Source organism: Argopecten irradians, chromosome 14 (assembly GCF_041381155.1).
Source record: "Argopecten irradians isolate NY chromosome 14, Ai_NY, whole genome shotgun sequence".
Taxonomy (NCBI): Eukaryota; Metazoa; Mollusca; class Bivalvia; order Pectinida; family Pectinidae; genus Argopecten; species Argopecten irradians.
The window spans coordinates 34,339,845-34,361,770 of NC_091147.1; the positions used below are offsets into that span (position 1 = coordinate 34,339,845).

The 21,926-nt window shown below is 34.9% G+C and overlaps 1 long non-coding RNA gene across 1 annotated transcript; it reads right to left on the bottom strand.

Moving 5' to 3' along the window:
• Positions 1–7,071: 7,071 nt before the first annotated feature.
• LOC138306925 (uncharacterized) lies at positions 7,072–17,930 on the bottom strand. The gene is made up of 3 exons (XR_011205931.1): positions 17,619–17,930; positions 8,686–8,842; positions 7,072–7,294 (listed from the first exon to the last, which is right to left on the bottom strand). It is a non-coding gene; the product is annotated as an uncharacterized lncRNA (long non-coding RNA).
• Positions 17,931–21,926: the final 3,996 nt, after the last annotated feature.

Below are 21,926 nucleotides of genomic sequence, written 5' to 3' on the forward strand. Positions count from 1 at the left end.
TTGTAAAATGCAAGTCTGTTTTAGAAGCAATTGCTATATTCTTTGGTTGCGAGAGAAGTTAATATGTTATCACTGTAACCAGGAATGTATGAGATGTTATCGATGGTTTACTGTTATAGCAGATGTGAATCAACAGAGGGTATCAATTAAACCGACATCTAAGTTATCAGATTAAGACTGAGAAATCGAGAGGACAAAACTCTCTGAGAATGCGCTTCGTATCGAGAGGACAAAACTCTCTGAGAAATTCCTGAGAGACTAATATGCAGAAGAATTGAGTAAGTACATAACCTAACTTGAAAAGTTATATTAAGGATACATTCCTCTGAGGTTTCAGTCCAGTTGAATTCTCGTTTCGACAAAGATCAAAGAAGTTATGAGATTTTCAAATACAATGTATCAATATCTGAAGCAAGTTGGCAGTTGCAAGTTTTGTCAAAAAATTACATTTCTATTTTAAACAGATTTTTATGTGGGATTTAAAGAAATTGTTCTTTTGATGGCCATTTTGAAAATGTGTCTTTTTCGCTTTGAGCAGAGGCAAACTTTTACCATTTTTTACAAAATTGTTTTTACTTAATCATCGCTACATTTTAGCTGTATCAAGCTATATTTTTCTACGGCACGAATAGGTCTACTGTGTGATACCAATCCCCTCCGTTTCTCATTAGATTATCACGACTCCGGGTGCAATTCCGTTATTCTCGTCAGAATTTTAAAAATATAACAAGGAAATGTAACATAGAACTTAAATGTTTTTCTTTCTATTGCACTTTTAACTGGTACCTTTATGTCAATCTGGATTTTTTTTATCATACCAAATCAATCCATCACCAGTTATAGATCAAGAGGCATCGTATAATTTTAATCAATGTGAACATCACGAATGAGTCCTGTTGACGGATCACCAGCTGTCAATCAAACCGTCGGGTAGAGCACGTGACTTTGCATTCTATAAAGTGTATCCTACGACATTTGCTATGGCGTTAAATAGGTATATGAGCGTTTGCAAGCACTATACATACTAACTGGCGATCAAACATTTCGAGTTCTGCTGCAGTCTATATCTAAACTCTGTAAATATATACATTTTGTAAAATTATCCTCCTTTTATTATGCAGGAAAATGAGATTATTTGTTCTAGTTCTCTTTTTTCTCCTCTGTAAAACGTTATCACTAGAAGTAAATTTCGTTTTGATGTTTTTTATTTCTTTAAAAATTATTTGGAAAATACCTATTAATATTCATTCATATATATATTCTTACAAGAAAATGACGTTGGTTGCCGATACTGACAATAAACGGCAAGAAGTATACCCATTAAGGAAGGGTCTTCAAGTCGGTGCTGATTATAAACGGACATCCCGATTTACAAAGTTTGTTACAAGACGATCAACTCTTATGGTGATATGCTATGGACAATGTAAGAAATTAAAAAAATTAAACTATATGGTATGTTATATATAGCATCATTATATGGTTGGGATTCAAAATTACACGAGTCGTGATGTCAATTTGTCTTTGTGATTTTCGAATCACCAATACAGCATTAAATACTTTGTATCATTTGGAAACAGTTGGTATATCTGGTTTAGGAACAATTGCTATATTTTGTATATTTATAATAAAAGTTAGATAGGAATGTTTATTTTAACAGCTGTTTTAAACATTACGGAATTTAAAAATGTCATTGAGAATATCAGACTATAATACTGATATGTTTGTAATAATTTGGAAAATGTAAGTCTGTTTTAGAAGCAATTGCTGTTTGTGTTTGGTTGAAAGAGAAATTAATATTTTTTTATAACTGTAACCAGGAATTTAACAGATGTTATCGATGGTTTTGATGTCATCACAGATGTGAATCAACAGAGGGTATAAATTAAACCGACATCTCCGTTATCAGATCTTATTTTAGCGAATCATTCATAACATACGGAGTACTCTTACATACACTTCATATCGAGTGGACAAAGTCCTCTGAGAAATTTCTGTGAGACCAATTTCTAGAAGAATTGAGTAAGTATATATACCAAACTTGAAATGCTACATTAAGGATGCATTCCTCTGTGGTTTCATTCCCGTTGGTGTCTCGTTTCGACATAGATCAAACAAGATATGAGTTTTTCACAATCAATCAATATCTGTGGCATGTTCGCAGATGCAAATTTTGTCAAAAAATTACATTTCTATTATTCTATTTTTATGTGGTGGCTATTTTGAAAATGTGTCTTTTTTCGCTTTGAGCAGAGCCAAAGTTTTACCAATTGTTTAGCCAAGCTAAATTTTAATCTGACACGAAAAGGTCTCCTGTACCCGTCCCCTCCGTTTCCCGTTATGCTATCACGACTCGGGGTGTAATTCCTAAACTCTCGTCAGATTTTTAAAAACATAACAAGGAAATGTAGCATAAAACTTAAGTGTTTTTCTTTCTATTGAACGGTACAACGCCGAAGTATTACACTTTGTTTTAAATAAGCGTTTTAAATTGATTGATAGTAAATAGCACCTTTATGTCAATCATGTTTTTATCCTACCAATTCATCCACTACCAGTAATGGATCATGTGACATCTTATCATTTTTATGCGAATATCATGAATGAGTCCTATTGACGGATCAATCAAACCGTCGGGTACCGCACATGACTTTGCATTTTGTAATTTGAATGCTACGGCCTTTGCTATGACGTTGAATAGGTACACGTGCGTTTGTGAGCACGACCGTGGCAACATATATACTGACTGGCTATCAGTCAATTCGAGCTCTGCTGAAGTCTATTTCTAAAGAAGGTAAATGTATGCACTTGTGCAATGCTCACGTTTTTATTATGCAGGAAAATTGGATTGGTTGTTCTAGTTCTCTCTTTTCTCCTCTGTATAACATTATCACTAGAAGTAAATTTCATTTTGATGTTTTTTAATTCTTTGAAAATTATTTGGAAAATACCTATTAATATTCATGCTTATATTCTTACAAGGAAATGACGTTGGTTGCCGTTGTTCTCGTTGCCCTCCTCTGTGTAATGATATCACCAGGGAAATATATGGCGGAGGATTCAAGACCCACTTATCAGTTCAAAGGAGAAAATCAACCCCAAGGGATTGTTTTTCCAAATGATGACAAAGAATTAGCAAGGGCTAATAGAGCATTTCAAGGTTCCAAGTATGGCTGTTTTGGCCAAAAATGAACTTATACGACAACGTGTAGCATTCAATAAAGTAATTTGAATGTTGAGATATGTCTTAGTTTTTATCGGGGTGTGTTTATTTCTTTTTTTTTTTTTTTTTTTGTCGGGGTGTGTTTATTTCTTATTTAAATACATGGCGACTGGGTTACTTGTGAAAAATGGCTGGCTATATCCATTTAGGACGAATGTTTACATGTCATAATTCAAAGACGCCATGTTTCTGATACAACCCAACACGCACGCGTTCTACATGCCATTACACACAAAACCATGGTCACACTGACGCTGATAGCTAGCTGTACATCGAAACATTGACATGATCTAAATATCTTCGTTATACTAATTACCGGCATGTACATCGATACCGACAATACACGGCAAGAAGTATACCTATTACGGAAAAACCTTCAAGTCGGTACTGATTATAAACGGACATCCCGATTTACAAAGTCTGTTACAAAACGATCAACTCTTATGGTGATATGTTATGGACAATGTAAAAAAGTTAACAAAATAAAACTGCAATTAAAACATGCATAATCACTTTTGGTTATTTCTATTGCCACATATTGTTCCAATTGAACAATATGTTGCCATAGAAATAACCAAAGGTTATGCTTGTTTTAATTGCAGTCATACTAGTTGATCATTTTTGTAACAGACTTTGTAAATCGGGATGTGTGTGTCATTTACAAAAAATACATAAAAAAATGTTTACTTTTGTTGTCTGAGCGTTCAGTACCTCATTCCATATAGGGCATAGTGCCATTATTTAGTTAATGCAGTTATTAATTTGTCGTATATTTATTCTGATTCAGAAGAAAAATAAGAATCTCACACTTTCCAATAACAACATAAATGTTTGGAAATATTTTTGTTACTAAAGAAACATACTAATTCGTCTGCTCCTGTTTTTAAAAGATAAAACTTATCATTTAGTCAGCAGTGTAACACCTATAATAAGACTATCGATATTATTATTATTGCTGAATCAACTGATGGTCTTAAAGTCCTTAATGGTCCTAAATGCTTATGATGGTGTGGGAACTCCTGATGTTTCTGAATCATCTGAAGCTCATGCAATTCCTGAAGTTCCTAATGATCCTGAAGATCCTGATTGTCTTGTGGCGCCTAATAGTCTTGTGGCACCTGATGGTCTTGTGGCACCTTATGGTCTTGTGGCACCTGATGGTCATGAAGCTTCTAAAGTTTCTAAATCAACTGAAGCTCCTGATGGTCCTAAAGGTCCAGAAGTTTCTGATCACGTTGAACCAAATAGCTGGCTGTTCATACGACGCTTAATAAGTAAATAAATCAAAATGAATAGAGAGATAAATTTCATAAATAAATGATTAAATAAATAGATAAATTAATACATAAATAATTAAATAAAAAAAATTTAGCATAGGGATAAATCCTAAGCAATTGTGGACATATAGCGTATTATATATACAGCATTCTTGACAAGACTTAAAGTAATTTTGAAAAAAATGTAATAGAAATAAAATGTGAAAAAAGGGACATAACTCGTGATTTTTTATTTGGAAAGGAAATTTACTGCTTTGCTTTAAGAAACCTAAGAAACACCGCGACTTAAAACAACAGAGGATTAATCATATACATATACATATATATAAGAAATATTTTGGAATTTAACAGTCTAAACTCGTTTTTTAATCAATGCTTTTTTCCTCTAATCTAACTAATTTTCAAGTTTAATGCTGAAAGCAAAATAGTGGTACAAATACGAGTGGAGTTTATAGAAGAACGGGCTCTGGATGGTCTTTAAAATTGGTAATATTGTGACGGCTGCACCAAGCCCACCTCTTTATTGACATCACTTTTTTAATGGTCTCGAATGGTCATTTTATCACAATTTAAGTTAAATAATGTTTATTCAGATATCGATATATGTAAATAGAATATTTGGTAATTGAAAAACAGTCTGAAAGGTCCTATAACCTGTGTATAAAGGTCACTAGACTATATAGACCACATCTTCCTTATCCCTTGGGTGATCGTTTTTGACAGGTTTGACTTGTATTAGCGTTCTAACGGTAATTTCTAACTGTTTATTTCTTCTTGGACATAAAAAATGATTAGATTATAGGTTTTCAATTTGTACACTGAAATACATCTCTTTATTGTCAAAATATGCTGGTTTGCTCGCAAAAAATAAAATTAAGATCTTGAGTCTCAAAAGCATTTTGTTCGTTCACATAAATGAGGTATATGAGTGCATTGGAGTATTATATATCGATATTAGCAAAACAAGATTTCCGTTGTAGGGAACTGTAAGCTATGCTATCCAGTATGCCTTGACAATACTGACTATTCTGTCTCCTGGCTTGTTTGTGATATTTTGTGATTTTGACCGAGTAATGTGAATCAATTTTCTATAAATTATGGAGCAGTGCATCTAGAATTAACCAGCCTTAATAATTGCTTGTATTAGGTACTAAATGAAGTAAGAAATACTACAATATATTACCATTGAATTACAACTATCTTTTGTTCTGCTTTATGTTTTATCAATAACACTGTATTTTCATATGTAGTTGTAAGATATAAAAACCATTTATGAAATAATATTTTTTTATATTCAATGGTATACTAACCACTGCTAGAATAGTCAACGTTGTTTTCAATGCATTGTACACTTGTTGAAGATACTGGAAAAGTTGCCGCGTTTTGATCTATAGATTGACTGTTTTCCTCCGATCTATGATAAATACTCCCCACATAGTACACACGTATCATTATTAAAATTTTTGATAGGCATCATCAACTCTGATATCTTAACAAGTATAGGACTGTCTCTTAATTACCAACTAGCATCCACATAAAGCATATCTAAAAGTAGCTTCTTATAAAACGTTTCAAACGGTGATTCCATTTTTTCCGAGAATAAGCACGAGACAATGGTCATATAAGAATTACCTCTGGTCAAACGAAGTTAAGGTCAGGTACATATATGTGATTAATCAGGTTTTTAGAAATCAGAATAATGTAACAACAATTAGTACTGATATACTGATATCAAAGAAGACATTATTAAGGCATCGTTGTATCAAATGTTAAAAGTCAAGAATATGGACTTACTTTTAACTTTTTGAATATTAATATATCACTTTTAAACGTTATTAATTACATAAACAGTCACACCGACAGCTTATCATATAAACACTGCCTTGTAATGATCTTTAGATTTTGCCATAGATTTAATTCTGTCGGAAATTTAGTATTATTATCTAAAATTAAATAATGCCAGACATCTTATGCAATGGAACAATAAGTGGCAACAGAAATTACCAAATTTGATTTTGCATGTTTTAATTGCAATTTTATCTTTATTTTCTTAGGTTTTATTGCTCATAAAGTCTTACCATAATGGTTGATCGTTTTAACAGACTTTGTAAATCGGAATGTACGTTTATATTCAGCACCGACTTGAAGACCCTATACCTCTGTATTGCCAGTGTTTTGTTGTGAATTTATATAGACATATATCCCCTCTCTATGTGTATTTGTCATGTATGTATTTTTATTGTCGGTATCGATGTACATGTCGGTAATTAATATAACGAAGATATTAAGGTCATATCGATGTTTCAATGTTCAGCTAGTCATAAGCGTCTGTTTGACCATGATTTCGTGTGTAATGACGTGTAATAAGCATGCGTGTTGTGTTGTATCAGAACATGGTGTCTTTGAATTCTGACAGCTATAACTTCCTCAATGGGTATAGCAAGCCATTTGTCATAGTTAATTCAGTCGTCGTGTATTTAGATTAGATAGGAACACATCACAACCATTTTCAAACAAAATACACTGAGTTATGCTTTAACATTCAAAGTTTTAATGAATGCTACATGTGATCGGATAAACTCATTTCTTGCCAATGCCACCTTCTCCTCTAGGACGCCAAAACCATGGAAATTGTTGAATTCCTCTGTCAGCCTTAGTTAATATTTTCTCGTTTTTTGAAGAACAAATCTTTTCAGGGGACTCCTTAGCGAATCTTGAATCCTCCGTCACAAGCTCTCCTTGTGAAATCGTTACACACAGGAGGACAGCGAGAACAACGTTAACAAGCGTCATTTTCCTGTAAAGATATAAAGAAGAATATTGATATATATTTATAAAAAAATGAAAGAAAAAATCAGTAGAGTTGTCAAACACAGATGGATCGTAGCTTGGGAAATAATAAAAATCTTAATAAAAGTTTACCTACTATTTGTCATAGAATACATAATATAAAATGCAAAATCATGTGTTGTACCCGACGATTTGTTTAACAGCTGGCGATCCCTCAATAGGTCTGTTTCGTGTTATTCATATTAAAATGATTACATGCTGTGAGATCTATAACTGGTAATGCGTTGATTTGATATGATAAAAACAGGATTGACATGAAGGTGCCAGTTCCTATAATTCACTTTTAAACGCCCAGCAAAACTAATTCTAAAAGGTGTAATTAAATGGTTTGGCGTTGATCAGTCTATCCAAAATTGTTCTAAAATAGAAACCATGTAATTATGTCTGTTTCTTAGAAAGTTGTTTTACACAAAATTAATTTTCTTAACTTCTGGCTAGTCTATTCCTTGGGATTATATAGAATGTAAGAACTTTTTCCTTTTATATATCTATAAAATAAATTAATGATTTGCTGTAGATACAATTAGGTTAGATAAAAACATATATTGCATGACTATTATAGCATTGTGTATAAAATTGATTGTCCAGAGATATCCTACTGTTTTCAATTGATTTCTATCAACCATAGAAGGCTTGTTAGAAATCATGACATCAGATGGGTTTTTTCTGAATACAGAATTTCTTTTAAGATTTCTTGCTGGAACAATATTTTTCTGCAGGAAATTCTAAATTTCGGAATATGTAATAATGATAAAAAAAAGAATTTAATGTTTAAAGCTTAGAGAATTAACTCAACTTATAACTTTTTTTATATATTTTAATACATGTTTACACATGTTTGTCCAAGAATACGGACCGTTATATTTATTTATAACTCTACGGATCTCCAATTTCAAATTAGAAGTTAATATGTGATATTTAAAAGAGCTACACCGCTCATAAATGATTCTCTATCAAAAACAGGAGAAGACAAATAAGAATTTTTCTTCAGTTACGAAAGTTACTAACTTTATAATTCTACTTCACGATAAAAATATTTAAAATAATTAATTTCGTCCCAAAAAAATAAAATCATGACACTATGTCCCATATGGAATGAAGTACTGATTGTGAATACACAAAAAGCAAAAATAATTATTTGATATTATTTTTATTCTTAATTAGACATTTAGGTTACACAAAATAATCACCAACTATTGCTAAAATGATGAGTAATTTTTATGCTTTATCAGCGCTGAAGCATCTTTAAGCGATCCGAATAAACGACAAGAGTTTATGCAAGAACAAAACAAAATTTTCATCTTAATGTAACATTTCAAACCAGGTACATGTACTTACCCAATTCTTCCGGAAATTGACTTTAAAGGAATTTCTCACAGGTTTGTCGTCCAGTCGATAAGACTACTCATGTAAGCTATGAAGGACTGATGTATCGGTTTAATTTATAACCTCTGATGGTTCACATCTGTTATGCCAGTAAACATGTCAATCACAGCTGATCAAAAAAAGAAATAAATCATTAAATTCTCTTTCAACCCTACAAATATAGCAATTTCTTATAAAAGAGAACTGAAAATAACCTTGTTCAAACGATTGAAAACATTTTTTTTTCATTCTGATATCTGCAATAAATGTAAAATGTTGTATGTTTTAAAACAGCTGTTAAATTACAATATAATTTTATATCATATGTCTGTTTTAGCTAAACAAATATAGCATTTGCTTCCAAAAATATTTTCCAATTAATTACTGTACTTAAGATTCACAATTTTGATAATCGTATAAGAAAAAAATACTGAGCAATATCATCTCACTAAACGATATATATCGTTGATGGCTACAATAGCTTTATCATTTATAATTAACCAGTTCAGCCCTGTCATACGGCTATCGATATTACAAAGTGTAATAACACTATTCTGACGTCACAGATCGTTATGACGTCATAACCAATATATGACGTTTTCCGATTGTCGCGGTAGACGCTAACGTTACATTCGAGCCGAATTACTACTGTTTTATATATAGAGAAAATAAAAAGTTTTGCTTATCTTACTATTTTTAAATGTAATGTGATAAAAAGTAACTAACACTCGTGCATATCAAACTTATTAATCTCTTAAAATGATGCGATATGCCACGAACCTTTAGGCACATTGCATATCACATTAATATTTACATTTTCACTTCGCTCCGCCTCAATGAAACTAGTAAACTCCGATCACTTCATTTCCCAATCAAGATGCTTGGTCACGCGCTGACCTCTTTGTTTACATTTTGACCTTGTTTTACGCCGCTTCAGTTTCAAATGAACTTTCTCTACGATGTGGCCTATCGTTGTACATTTAGAAACACAGACAGAAATGCTAGAAAAATTGATATTAGAAATTGTCAGTAATATAATATTTTCAGATAGTTTACACGTATTTTGATAAAACGCTGACGTAGGTGTGTCGTAGGTTCGTTTGAAGCACCGTCACATTGGTTCGGTGTACCATTTTGGAACTGCTTGTGTGAAGTAATATTGAGTAATAAATATGGCGGACCACTGAACTGTTGTTGTTTGATGTGTAGAAACACAATACGTCCACACTGACAGTAGAACACGAAACATGGTGTCAGAATGGTTTTCGATGGTAAGGTGAGTGACACTACTATCGTAAAAATCGATCGTGAGCCCAGGAAGATAATCGACATGGAGGCACGAAGCGTTGTAAACATGAGGTGCCCAGACCGTGCGGTTCCCGCCAAATTTCACCGAGGACTATGAGGCCGGACAACGTGAATAAACTTTGAATCTATATAAACTTTTGTGAAAACAAACTTGTTTTAAGATGTCAATGGTTAATCAAAACGTTGGTGGAAGCGCCGAGGCTCCACAAGGTACTGAAGGTGGTGCAAGTCAAGTCCAACAGTTATTAATTCATGTCCCGTCAAACTTACCTTTTCCAACAAAACTAGAAATGAAGGGTAATCTATCTGTGAAATGGAAAAAATTCAGCGAGTATGGGACAACTATGAAGTTGCCACAGGACTCATAAACAAATCAAAGAAGCTTAGAAATGCTACATTATTGACATGTATAGGTGCTGAAGCACTCCAAGTCTATGATGGTCTAACATTTGAATCCGCAGAAGATAAAGATGACATTGAAAAGGTGTTAAAGAAATTTGAAGACTTCTGTGTTGGTCAAACAAATGACATCTATGAAAGATACATGTTCAACAAAAGGGAGCAAGGTAAACATGAGTCTATTGATGAATATGTCGCCGCACTCCGATCCCTAGCTAAAACCTGCAAGTACGATACGCTTGAGGATGAAATGATACGCGACAGAATCGTAATAGGTCTTGAAAACAACGGTACTAGAAAGAAGCTACTCCAAGAGAGAAAACTGGACTTAAAAAAGTGTATTGACATTTGCCGGACTAATGAAAAGATTACTGTCCAAATGAAAGAAATGAATGAGGAAGTACATTATATGAAGCGTAAAACAGCTCCACATAAGTCCGAACAGAAATATGACCGATCCAGCGACGCGACGTGTAATTCGTGTGGTCGAAAACACGACAGGAAGAAGGAAAGTTGCCCTGCATATGGACGTAAATGCCGAAAATGTGGTGATAAAGGACATTTTGAGGTAAAATGTAAAGGCGAGCGTAAGCCTGAACGTCCAAGAAAACACAAACCGCGTGGAGGAGGTCATCGACGCGTGCACTATGTAAGTGACGAATCAGAGGAAAGCGATTATATGTTCTCTGTTGAAGAAGTAAATGCACTAGGTGTGAAACCTAAGCGAATCAATGCATTGTTGAAGATCAACAAGAAAAACATTGAGTTCCAACTAGATAGTGGTTCATCAGTTAATGTCCTACCAGCCCGCGTGTATGCACGTGCATGTCATGATCGTCAATTTAAGAAACTGAAAAGCTATAACAGAAAGCTACAGATGTTCAACAAAACCACAACTAAACCTGTTGGAAAGAGAACATTGGAAACCATCAATCCGAGAACAAAGGAGAAATATATGGTTGAATATGTGATCGTACAGGGAGACGTTCACCCTATCCTAGGGTCAGCTGACACACAGGAAATGGATTTGATCAGAATTCAATCCCATAACATACAGGAGAGAAATGTGGGTGATGATGTCGTAAACCTGGTTGATACGAAGGAAATAAGTATCAGTGACCTTGATAAAACAGGTGTGTTTGAAGGTGAAGGTTGTTTGCCAGGAGAACTTCATTTAGAAATTGATGAAACTGTTAAACCGACGAAAATACCGGTGAGAAAACTGCCTGTAGCAACAAAACCAAAGGTCAAGGACGAATTAGACCGTTTGGTGAAAAAGGACGTGCTCGAACGTGTCACAGTTCCAACTGATTGGATTTCGTCGTTAGTCGTTGTTACAAAACCGTCAGGAAAAAATCAGATTGTGTATAGACCCTCAACCGTTAAACAAAGCGCTCAAACGAAATGACTACTCGATGCCAGTATTGGATGATGTGTTGCCAGACTTAGCTAACGCCATGGTATTCACTGTGGCAGATGCAAAAAATGGCTTCTGGCATGTTAAACTCGATGAAGCGAGTAGTTTGTTAACAACGTTTGGGACCCCTTTCGGAAGATTTCGTTGGAAAAGAATGCCTTTTGGCATATCGGTGGCACCCGAGGAATTCCAGCGAAGAATCGATAAGTGTTTGGAAGGTTTGACTGGTGTCAAGGCCATACACGATGATATATTGATTTACGGTTCAGGAGAGAAGGATGAGGATGCGTTGACAGATCATGAGATCAACTTGAAAGCGTTCATCCAAAGGTGTAACGAGCAGAATCTTAAGCTCAACAGAGACAAACTGAAGTTAAGACTATCGCGAGTAGCGTATATGGGACACATAATCTCGAGAGAAGGTTTACAAATTGACCCCGAAAAAACGCGAGCGATTAAAGAAATGCCCAAACCAGCAAACAAAGGGGATGTGCAAAGATTGCTGGGAATGACGAACTATGTCCAGAAATTCACTCCAAACATGTCCGAAATCACAACACCTCTAAGACACTTAATCAGAAATGATACCGAGTTTGTATGGGATTGTGAACATGACACAGCATTTGAAAAAGTGAAAAACGCGCTAACAGCAGCTCCAGTGTTAAAATTCATTGATCCGTCAAAGGATACCGTCTTACAATGCGATGCGTCTCAGACAGGGTTAGGTGCATGTCTAATGCAAGATGGACACCCGATATGTTATGCTTCGAGGTCTTTGACTAAGACAGAAGAGCGTTATGCTCAAATCGAGAAGGAACTGTTGGCTGTGGTGTTCGGAGTAGAGAGGTTTGAAACATACACCTATGGACGTAAAGTTTTAGTAGAATCGGACCATAAGCCGCTGGCGATTATCTGTCGAAAAAATCTCCTGAGCGCTCCAAGGCGACTCAAGAGAATGTTACTTCGGTTGCAGAAATTCAATCTTGAAATTCAGTACAGACCGGGTCCGACAATGTACATGGCCGACGCGCTCAGTAGAGCATATCTCAAGGAAAACAGTGAAAATCGGTCTGAAACCGAGCGCGAGACTGAATACATCAATGTGATACTACCAATCACAGAGTCGAGATACGCCAGGCTGCAAGCCGCAACAGAATCCGACGAGGTACTCAGGCAACTCAAAACGGTAATTCTCCAAGGATGGCCGGATACTAAAGACACCCTTAATAACAAGCTTCATGTCTACTTTACATTCCGCGATGAACTTGTCGTTCAGAATGGTCTAGTTTTCAAAGGTGACCGAGTAGTTGTGCCGGAGAGTGAGAGAGAAAATATCATTGAGGCAGCACACTCGCACTTAGGAATACAGGGATGCATTCGGAGAATGAGAGAATCTTTGTATTGGCCAGGAATGTACAAAGACGTGGAGAACTTTGTCAGTAAATGTGAGATATGTAACTCAAGATTTATCGATTAGCCGAAAGAACCATTAATAAGCCACGAGGTACCTGACAGACCTTGGTCAAAGCTAGGTTGTGATCTCTTTGACCTAAATCAGAAAGCCTACTTGGTGACAGTAGACTATTTTTCCGATTACTTCGAGATAGACAGGTTGTTCGACAAAACTGGTAAAGAGGTAATTGGAAAATTGAAGGCGCACTTCGCGAGACATGGGATACCAGATGTTATCTTTTCCGACAACGGACCGCCGTTTCAGAGTCATGAATTTGACAAATTTGCTGAAAGTTACGATTTTGAGCACATTACCAGCTCACCGGCGTACCCACAGTCAAACGGAAAAGTTGAAAACGCTGTAAAAACGTCTAAACGAATCATGGAGAAATCTATCCGTGACGCTAAAGACCCATTTCTAGCTCTACTAGACTGGAGAAATACGCCACGTGAAGGAGTGAACTATTCACCGTCACAACGTCTATTCGGTCGAAGGACAAAAACTTTGTTACCAACATCAACGAAATTGTTAGAACCACAGTCGTTGAATTCAAAGGACGTAAAAGACAAAATAACACAAAGGAAAGAAAAACAGCAGAATAACTACAATCACGGTGTGAAAGAACTAGGTATTTTGAAAGGAGGAGATGTGGTTAGGATAAAACCAGTGGGTAGATCTAAGCTATGGACAAAAGCCGTAGTTACAGATTAAACCGACATAAGGTCATATAACGTAAGAACAGAGGATGGAAGGGAATACAGACGTAATCGTCGTCACCTCAGAAAGACCCAGGAAAAATGGAAGCCTGTTGGTACACCAGTTATTCTAGGTTCAGATACTGATAGTTCAAAACCAGTTGTTGAAACTCCATCAGAAAGTGTAAATGTCACACCAGACAAACAAATGGAACTGGTTACACGAGAGACACGAGACACTTCTCCAAAACCATCACAAATCCCTGTGAGAGTTCCTAGTCCGACCCCAAGTACACCTGTGACGACAAGAGTTGGAAGACGTGTTGAGAAACCGAAACATCTGCAAGATTTCGTGTGCCAGATTAGTGTGCATTAGTTTATATGTTCTTTTAGTCATGTTTGACTAGTTCAAAGTGTTTTCCTAGTTAAATCAGTTAATTGATATTAGTTAAAAGTGTTTACAGACTTTAAAGTGGACATGGCTAATTGAGAACTGAAAGATTATTTTAGAAATAATAATGTTAACGTTTAAATATGTAATTGCTTAGAAATTTATTGGAACAATAATTAATATATTTAGTTTCATCCATAGTGAAGAAAGTTAAGCACACATGGACTCAATTACATATTGATAAAGTTTATTTTATTCCCCATATCATATCTATGGACAGTTAAATATAATATCTAAAGAAAGGGGGATGTGTCGTAGGTTCGTTTGAAGCACCGTCACATTGGTTCGGTGTACCATTTTGGAACTGCTTGTGTGAAGTAATATTGAGTAATAAATATGGCGGACCACTGAACTGTTGTTGTTTGATGTGTAGGAACACAATACGTCCACACTGACAGTAGAACACGAAACAGTAGGATCAAGCCCCGTAGAAACGATAGATTCCATGAAACTACGCTCAAATAGCAATCAGGCTAATATCAGTGACATTAAGCCTAGCAAAACGATTCTGTGAGTTTTAAAACCTACGGCATTGGAGGGTCGTTGAAAAACACCAACATTTCAAATCGATGTTTCTCTACTTCCTTTATACAGAATTTTAATCCCAAAACTCCAGTTGCCAGAGAATAACACAGTAGGAGACTTCCAGTGATCTGCGACTAAATCCCACATTTAAATACGTTTTATTGAGCCCCGGAAGCATGATTATTGGACTGCATCACATACCATAGACACGGGGGTTGGATTTCACCACAGATTTAGTTTAAAAACATTTAAATGCCAGTCACAAATAATTCTCAGTGTAATGTATATTATACTGGTCCTGGTTTTGTTATTTCATTATTTTAGTAAATGTATATTATAATTATTTTATCACTTCTTATGTGCCATCAGAAAATGGTTATTGTAATTTCTAAGTCGTTTGTTCATTTTACCGTTAATATGTATTTTCCAGAATTTCTTCTCCGTGTCCGTATCTTTTGTTGATGAAGTTAGTGAATAAACCAGGTTGACAGATATAAGAAGCTGAAGAATTGTTTTTTCCTCTCAAATGCCAGCGAGCCCCAAACAACTACATAACACTACTCATAACACTAGACGGAAATACAACATCCACTTACATCCCACAACAATTTCAATTGAGATTTAAAAGATTTGATTATGTTTAGATACCAACTATTCAGCATTTTCACCACAATCGTCATTTTCTTCAAAACCGGGCCCCTGCTAAATCGACCAACCGGATTACACATTAACTGCAGTGCTAGTACTGCGCAGCAATTTTTGTATTTGAAGCTACATAATAACGTTAAAATTTAAGCCATTAATTCTTGTACATAAAAAGCTATTTCAAAATCGCCGTTCTTAATCGTAACAAAGCGCAAAGAATGAAGTTATTTTCGGAACTACATTTTGTGTTGCCTTCGTGACGAGAAGAACTGACTGGCAGCTGTTTCGTAGCTATACATGCATGTACGGTAACTGGTACAATGTTGCAAATTGTATAATAATCTTATACCGAATACATATAATTTGACTTTTTTGCAAATGTAACATAAACCGCTTCGCAGTTCACTTCATTTGCACAAGATTAAAATTCTTCATCAGTCATTGCAAGCAACAAGATTGACAATCAATCCTTAATTGACACAATATTATAAATATTTCTAAGTCGTTTCTCTCTATTAATGTGAATTGGAATTTTGGCGTCAAATTTTTGGCATATGTTTAAGTAGATTTTGCTTCCAATAACCTTCTTTATTTTACTTTTTAACATTTGTACATCCTCGATATTCCAGTTGTTACTATCAATGTCGTTATATCTACCATCAGCAATTCCCGATATTGCAGTGGTTACTATCACTGTCGTTATATCTACACCTGGACTACATCATAGTAAAACTGAATGCATTTCAGGATATACAAACCCTTAACAAAGTTCTTCCATTGACATAGCCCTGTTTTTGGAGAGTGTAGTATGTCTTTGTACGGCGGATAAGTCGTTCATGTTGTAGTTGGTTCCTCATTGGGTCACCGTGAAGTGTTCTGTGTTGTATTTGACAGTGCGTGTCAGTGATATAGCGCCATTTTTATATGGTCTTCTTTATCAAACGGGTCACTGTTTCATGTGACGATAACTTAAATCATGTTGATGTGGGTAAAGAATCTCAATATCATACGATTCAACAATCTTTATAAATTGTATATTTGATCTATTTCGGGTAGACGACACAAGACAACGTTTTCTGATCGACATAAGGAGGACAATCCAGACTTCCACATATACTAGCTAAGTCGAACAGAAGTGCCCCATTCTTATTCTCGTTTCCATGCGGTACATCTTCCGGGTCGTGATCCAAACATATGAACTCTGTGGCTGCTGTTAAACCGTAATTCCCAGAAGCCAGATATCAATTGTAATCGTGAGTCCATTCTTGATAACAAGAGTTCCGACCAGGTATCATCATAATAGTGGGTCTTACTGACGACCGGCATACGGTTCAGGGTACATCATCATTGTAGGTCGCACGACCGAAGAAAAATGATTCATATTCTGTACCATACAAAAACGCGTAAGACATTCCAGTCAGTGCATCTGGTTCGTACTGAGGTTCTGACGGCAAACAGACGTGATTGGCTGCGGTCCCTGTATGAGCATGCCACGACCCACCGACATAACCTGTTAATTCCTTAAGATTACAAAACTAGGAATCCTTATTTCCTTGGAATCAAAATATGTAAAATGGTTATTTGATGGTAACAAATAACCAATAACACGATTCTTTGCAATAATATGGTATTTTAAAATATTTCTTTTCTTCTGATTAAGCATGGAAATAGTGAAATCAGCTATTCATAATAACGCTTTTCTATATAAAACCTTGTTTTGTCGATTTTCATGTCTTTATCTTAAACAATTAAATTAAGAATAAAAACATTTCTGTAAAGCCTGTGTTCTGGTTGTCTTAAAATGGGAACATCTTTGACTGTTTTGTAACCTTTTGATGTTTTTCAATCCTATTTAGATGAACTTTGGTAATAAAACGATACGATAAATTGACATTTACATTTATTTTTTGATCAACCACACAATTAAAGGTATAAAATCAACAACTAACACAACTAAGAGAACAGTATACAAATCAGAACATCATCAACACAAACCTACAACCATTTACATACCTTGGTACACCAGGTCTGTAGTGTTGGGACATGACGTCCTCCCCCACCTGGTATACACCCCTCCAGACCCTCCTGTCGGTATGTCGTTTACTGTTGTGGTCAGAACGTCAAGTTTGGATTTCAATTGTTGGTTATTGTTTGTTAAAATGTCCACTTTACTGGTCAGCTGTTGGTTAGCGGTAGTGATACTGTCCACTTTACTGGTCAGTTTTTGATTTGTATTGGTCAGTTGTTGGTTCGCATTGGCGATACTTTTCACTTTACTGGTCAGTTCCTGTAACTTGACTTGAAGTTGATGAACGTAAGACGGATCCGAAACTAGGATTCTTATGCTGGCAGTAGAAAACAATCCCATATGGAATAAAAAAGAAACAAAAGATAAAAGCCATTGGGACAACTAAACCTTGCGAAACACTCCGACAATGTAAAAGCTAGGTCAAAAGGTCAGATCTAAAGATAAGACAAAATCATATCAGGTGTGCATCGATATAAAAGGTCTCTTGAGTAACGATCTCTTGAATAACTATAGAGTTTTTATCCCGGTATATCTATTCTTCGTTTATATGGTAACATATTAATTAAAACCAACACAACTGGACATTTGGAAATCAAATTGCAATGAAATTTTGGAGAAAAAAATATGACTTCTTTTATGAAAAAAATAATTATAATGGTGACAGGAATGTACAGTTTGCAAATAGAATGGTGTCTCCTAGAACTCATATGATGTTACAAAATCTTAGCACGAGACTGAGATACCCGATCTCGATCAGGTAATAGATTTTTTCTCTCGCGCCTCTTAGATATAACAAAACCCATCTATATACGCGTTCAAAGTGTAAAAGTATCTCGTCTTGGGCCTCCTGGTTCAAAGTCGATTAACCTTTTCATCTGCGCTTAGAATTCAGTCATTCCGCGTAAAACTATAGTTAGGTTGTATCAAAGAAAAACGATGATCAATCGGTACACGGTTTTAATAATTAAACACAACAACCAAAAATGCATGGTTTGCAATTATTTGAAGCGCGTGACGTCACCGATTTGAGAGTATGACGTCACAAGCGCTGACACTGTTACATGAATGGGTTAAACTTCCACTGAAAATAACGTAAAGGTACCAGACAGATCGGACGAGATATAAAAATCAAGCACTTGGTATCATGTGAGATTTCTCTGTCCGAGGTGCGAGAATAGATATTACGCATATCGTTTATGACTCCTATGCATGATTGTTAAAATAGCCTTCGTTGATATCTTTCAGAAATGTCACCTTGGTGTGTTTAACAAGTTTAACCGAAACATTTCAGGCAAATTCAGATGATCGTAGTAAGGCCTCCAAATCGCAACAGTCGTCTTAGCAGTCATGATAGATTCACAGATACTGCAAGACGAGTCATCGGTCCGAAAGGGAGTGAACTGGTCAAGTAATGACTTCTAATTTTACATCTTACACGGTGCTATCTATATAAAGAAACACATGTGTCGACTGCAGATAGCATCAGTCGTTTTCATTGTTTTATTGCGAACGATGGTTAAGATGGTTAAAGATCTATCTAGCCTACACATTAAGAGATGTCACGTCATGAAATGTTTTAGACACCAACCAATTCATGCTTTTTTCATGAATCACAGTTTCAAAGCTTAGTAATGTATTACTAAGCTGAATAGGATAAGGATAGTGTGTTCCATAATTAAAGTCTAGGTTCTCATACAAAACTAGATAAAATAATATTGGGCCCTTCAGCTCAAAGTCTAAAGAGAGTAGTCAATTTAAAATAAGGTGCATTTTGCATTGAAATATCCTGAAAATTCTCATGTTTTTACCTTTTTATTATCAAAATTGATATTTTGAACCTAAATTTCAATCTGGATTCCCAATTGCATATCATTACTAATTAGGGATAATTACCTGTCAGAAAACATTATTCTTTTATTTCATATAATAACCCGCCATCCAGTGGCCGGATTCTTTGCTGGGGTCAATCTTTTATACACAAGGTCCTTTTCGAAGGTATTTTCTCATTAAGTTGATTGTTCCCTAAAATCAGTACATAGTAAACGAAGCCATATTACTGCTGATTACAATTGGATCATTGTCACATTTTGATTATTTAGCGTCACATATATTTCATACCACCACTTTGTATTGTATATATTGTAAATAAGAAATAAGCTGTAGGTATTACATGCATAAAGCAAGGTTTACGGGCTACTTAAAGGCCCACTACCTTTCCGGAGCAAAACATAACGGTTTCTTACAACAATACTAACATCAGGAAATATGTATCGATGGCCTAAGATAAGGTTACAACACGAAACATATGCAAACTTTCCTGTGTGATATATGATAACAGTGGAGAGTCATTCCGCTGTTTTGTCGTCTGGTGCAGTAATAGTCAACTACTGCGTTATTTAGGACGGCAGGAAACATGACGACCTGCGTTATGAAAATTAACATCTTATTAATGTTAATCAAATTGTTCAGATGGTGATGATAGTGTAGTATTAACGGTAAGTTAATAACTTTTGCGACATTACAAACTTATCGATCTCGTTTTACATTCTCGTTTAAAACCTTAAAAGCCGAAAGGTAGTGGCCCTTTGATATTCAATGAGGACATATGACGAAGTCACCTTTTCTGTTAACCAATTATTCAGTGTCATTTAATAAAATGCAATATCAATTTTTATCTTCAATGGAAAGTTGTGATAGTCTATTTGAGAAAAATTTGCTTTATCTGTATAGTTGATAGAAAATGTAGCCATAAAATTGGATTTTTATTTTAGCAGCTGTTGAAATAATACCAAAATATAACTTTAATTGCACAAAACAATTCATTTTTTATTACATTAAAGGTTATTCATGAATATGCTTGCAATCGTTCGGTAAAGTGATCAAACTCAAATTGCTATATTCGTTTATTTGAAAGAGAAAATTCTATTTTGATTTTTACAGTTTTTTCCATAAACACGAAATTAGAATTTTATTGCAGATACTAAAATAATACGTTTAATTAATTTGTTTTTTAATTATTTTAACAAAGCTATTTTTGCTAAATTTGCAAGGTTCAAAAAAGAAGTTTATCCTTTAATCAACAATTAAATGCTCTAAAATTTAAGTTTATAGCTTATTTCTTTGATCTTTAAATACTTTGATGCTTTAAATGTTCTTATTATATATGCGGAATCATATTTTGACGCAAATGCGACAGTAAATTGAAGAATTATAAAATCCTACACAACTTAGTTGATGAACAGCTATTATCGATAGTTTTACCGTCATAACAGATGTGAATCATCAGGGTTTATAAATTAAACCGACATCTCAGTCATCATCATAAATACTGAGAAACCTCTTCCAAACCTACCAGAGTACTCTTACATACATATCGTCCCGGGAGAAGAAAATAATTTCTAGATAAATTCATACTAATTTTCAGATGCGTAAGTAGCACATGCATTTGACTTTGAATATTAAATTTTGATACACTGACCTCGGAATATTTTCATTCTTTTTTTAAATATCAGTACTGAATATGATTTTTTTGCAACAACTTTATTTTGTTTAAGGTCAAATTGCCCTGGATATAATAATATCAATTTAAGCTTAACGTACGATATACACTTATAAACAGGAGACAAATACAGACGTATTCTACTGTCTCCGATATCACAACTCTCTTACACATAATACAGACGTATTCTACTGTCTCCGATATCACAACTCTCTTACACATGACACTTATAGACAGGGGACAAATACAAACATATTCTACTGTCTACGGAAACAAAACTCTCCTATACCTGGTATATTGCGGTTCATATGTAATTTGAAAATGTTTGAAAGGTAATTCTGTCGCCAGTATAATAGTCGCTTGTGTGCTACTAAAATCGTCAGACCATTGTTTAATGTTGATAAAGGCATACTAATCTATTTCTGAATGTCTCTAACGACATGTATATCCACATAAATCTCATAAATTTAGCACCCCTGAAGCTGGGTTTCTAAATTTGAGATATTGCACTCGTCGCTCTCTGAATATCAAGTGTTTGAATTTCTCCTTCATGGTCAATGAATGTCAGCAGAAGTAATGCATTTGATTAAAAATTAATCACCTCACTGATTTGAAATTAGGGTAATTGTAAAATAATTAAAGGAATTGCGGTGCATGATTTTAATGGGGGAATTTCGGATTCCAAATTCCAAGAGACTAACTATTGGAATTTAACATGCTTAAACGAAGGCCGTAGAAAATCGTAAGAATGAATGACCCGTACCTTTATTCATAGTCCTCAGAGTCAATAGGG